We start from the raw sequence: 3,674 nt of genomic DNA on the forward strand, positions 1-3,674 counted from the left end.
CAAAACCATACTTACCTACTGCTCATTTGATTTCTTGTTGTATTAAAAACCTGTTAAGCCCGATTGCCCCCGCTGGCAGCATGATTATTGCACAGGTGTGCCTTAGGCTAGCCACAACAAAAGGCCACTCTGAAACGTGCAGTTTTGCTTTATTGGGGGGGGTCTGGGGGGGTCCGAAAACCAGTCAGTATCTGGTGTGACCACCATTTGCCTCACGCAGTGCAACACATCTCCTTCGCATAGAGTTGATCAGGTTGTTGATTGTGGCCTGTGGAATGTTGGTCCACTCCTCTTCAATGGCTGTGCGGAGTTGCTGGATATTGGCAGGAACTGGAACACGCTGTCGTATACGCCGATCCAGAGCATCCCAAACATGCTCAATGGGTGACATGTCCGGTGAGTATGCTGGCCATGCAAGAACTGGGATGTTTTCAGCCTCCAGGAATTGTGTACAGATCCTTGCAACATGGGGCCGTGCATTATCATGCTGCAACATGAGGTGATGGTCGTGGATGAATGGCACAACAATGGGCCCAGGATCTCGTCACGGTATCTCTGTGCATTCACAATGCCATCAATAAAATGCACCTGTGTTCGTCGTCCATAACATACGCCTGCCCATACTGTTGCAGCCAATTTGATGTATTTTAATATTTGTATATGAAGGTGCTGTGATACTACTGAATTGACCTGGGCATAGGCGGGGACTATTTGGGGAGGAGACAGGTGCACAGCATTAGGGATTGGGAATCACCAGAGAGAAGCCACACAGTTTTTCAACCGTGCATGTTTTCGCTTATTTTCTGTTTGTTTTGAGTTAATTTAGGTTTATTTCTTTATCACAGTTAGTTGTTTAGTTATCAGTTAAACACCCGGCTCTTGTTTTGCTGTCCACACCATGCGTCTGGAAAAGCTTCACACCATATCCCTCACTGGCAAATATTTGTTGTTCAGTTGCCTTTACACATACCATAACCCCACCACCACCATGGGCCACTCGATTCACAACATTGACATCAAACGGCAAACTCTGGGGAAGAGCCGGTGTAGGTACCAGATGTGTTCGGGGTACCAGATATGTTCGGGTGTATTTCCGTCGCACCCGTCATCCCCGTCTTCTCACCTCCCTCTGCTCCCAGCGCTCTGCTGCCACACACCGGCCGTCTGCGGAACTGCAGCCGGAGGAACTCGGGACAGCTTGTTATATGTGTGTACTTGTGCACATAAATAATGTTTCTAATTATTTACAATTAAAAAATATATATATTCTGCGTTACTTTAGCCAACACTTTTATAAGGCCTCTAGATTAGATAATTACGAAATGTGTAGATAGAATACATATCTTTCAGGTTGTTATTTTGTCATTGTTTAATGTTTTATTTACCTTTTAGTATTTTTATATAGTATCTGAACTTTGGAGAGGAGTTGGGAGACACACGATACATCAAATCACATCTACAGATCAAGACGAAGCAAATGGAAGTACTCCTAGCGTGAACATGTTTGTGAAAACGTGTGCAAAGTCTCCGAAAATCCTAAAAATAAGCTCATATTTGAATTCCCCATAAAAAAACACATCATTCAGTAAAAACAAGGCCCCACTGATCATCTGCTCCCTGATCTCTCTGCGAATTGAAAGTACTTATTGCCTGAGATCGCATGCTGTGGTTTTATTAAATGTCCCAAGTGCTAGGACTGTCTTAGGGAAGAAAGCTTTTCGATGTGCAGCTCCACTAACATGGAACAGTCTGCAAAAATAATGGAAAATGACCAAGCTAGTACCACTACATGTTTTTAAAGCTCGGTTGGATGCTACAAAATCAGATGCTGTTGGTACCTGTACATGTGGATAGATATGTTGTTCTGTTGTTTATGTTTTTATGTCTTCATGTGGAACCTACTGCTGCAAGTCTCCCTTGAAAAAGACATCATTGATATCAATGGGATTTTACCTGGATAAATAAAGGTATTGAATTGAATGTCCAATGAAAACATATCCAAGTGTAACAAACATCCAGTATTAACCTTACTGTTTTTTTACTAACAGTAACCAACTAATAATTTTCATAAAGTGCATATTTATTCCAAACTCATAATATATATATATATATATATGTAATAAAACAATGCACAATGGTACACAGTATCCAAACTCTTTAGGCACTGGTCAGAGACATTCATGTAAAGCAGATACTGAATCCAATACTGGTAAAAACGTTGCAGAGATCAAATGTTTCCTTGTCTGAACGGAGAAACCTAATTTTTAAAACAACATTTTCAGTGTGTGATTTGAAAGATAAGTTCTGATCAATAATACAACCTAGATATGTGTATGTAGTGACCCTTTCAATGTAAATGTCAGTCCCTTGAACAGTACAAATGTTGGGGAGAAAAGAAGTTAACTTTTTGCCATTTGAGAATATCATGAGTTTGGATTTGTCTGCATTTAATACTAACTTGAGTTGAGATAAATGGGATGGAATAACATCAAAGGCAGACTGGAGGAAATCAAGACGTTGCTCTATAGAAGAGGATGAACAATAAATTACATCATCTGCATAAAAATGGAAAGCAGCTTTTGATAAATTATTAGAGATTATTTACATATATGGTGAAATTATTGGTCCTAGTATGGAACCTTGGCGCACACTCTTTCAAATCAAATCAATCAAATCAAGTTTTATTTATATAACACATTTATAAAAGATTTTTGGTCGAGCCAAAGTGCTGTAAAAAGAATAAAATAGCCTACAGTAGAGACACTTTACAGCAAATATAACAGCACAGAGTGTTCAGAATATATGAGGAAGCCATCAGGGAAGCAGCATGACGAGACCCAAGGCAGGACTGCAGAGACAGGTTCAGCCACGACCCGAAGTCCACGAAGGGCAGCATCCGGGAAACCAAACTTGAAGATAACATATCAAATGATGATCTTCATTAATTGCAGTGACAATTTAGTTTATTCTGACATTTGTTTGTGTGAGTTAATCTGTACCTATGATATCTGGTTGCAGAAGGGACTGCAATAGCCTGGATGTTGGTCATCGGAGTCGATGCCCTGCAATTCTCCTCTTTTACCTTTCCCAACATATCCTATGAATAGAAAAAGAAAATATTGTAATTGAATCACACTAGGACCACAACACACTAAATATGTAATGACACATAAACATTATTATCCAGAATAAGAAGTCTACCTGGTTTGCAGTTTTTGTAAGGCTCCAAGCATCCACGACAGGTGTCAATGATGTACATGACGTTGAAATCCTGCTTGTATGAAGCAGAGAACCAATCTGTAGATGTGATTTGATGTGTGGTGTGTCTCCCAACTCCTCTCCAAAGTTCAGATACTATATAAAAATACTAAAAGGTAAATAAAACATTAAACAATGACTAAATAACAACCTGAAAGATATATATTCTATCTACACATTTCGTAATTATCTAATCTAGTGGCCTTATAAAAGTGTTGGCTAAAGTAACGCAGAATATATATATTTTTTAATTGTAAATAATTAGAAACATTATTTATGTGCACAAGTACACACATATAACAAGCTGTACCGAGTTCCTCCGGCTGCAGTTCCGCAGACGGCCGGTGTGTGGCAGCAGAGCGCTGGGAGCAGAGGGAGGTGAGTAGACGGATATGACGGATGATGGGTGCGACGGA

The 3,674-nt window shown here is 39.9% G+C and overlaps 1 long non-coding RNA gene across 1 annotated transcript; it reads right to left on the reverse strand.

Annotated features, from left to right (window-relative positions):
• Positions 1-2,882: 2,882 nt before the first annotated feature.
• LOC117455564 (uncharacterized) lies at positions 2,883-3,278 on the reverse strand. The gene is made up of 3 exons (XR_004553096.2): positions 3,202-3,278; positions 3,000-3,097; positions 2,883-2,909 (listed from the first exon to the last, which is right to left on the reverse strand). It is a non-coding gene; the product is annotated as an uncharacterized lncRNA (long non-coding RNA).
• Positions 3,279-3,674: the final 396 nt, after the last annotated feature.

Source organism: Pseudochaenichthys georgianus, chromosome 11 (assembly GCF_902827115.2).
Source record: "Pseudochaenichthys georgianus chromosome 11, fPseGeo1.2, whole genome shotgun sequence".
Taxonomy (NCBI): Eukaryota; Metazoa; Chordata; class Actinopteri; order Perciformes; family Channichthyidae; genus Pseudochaenichthys; species Pseudochaenichthys georgianus.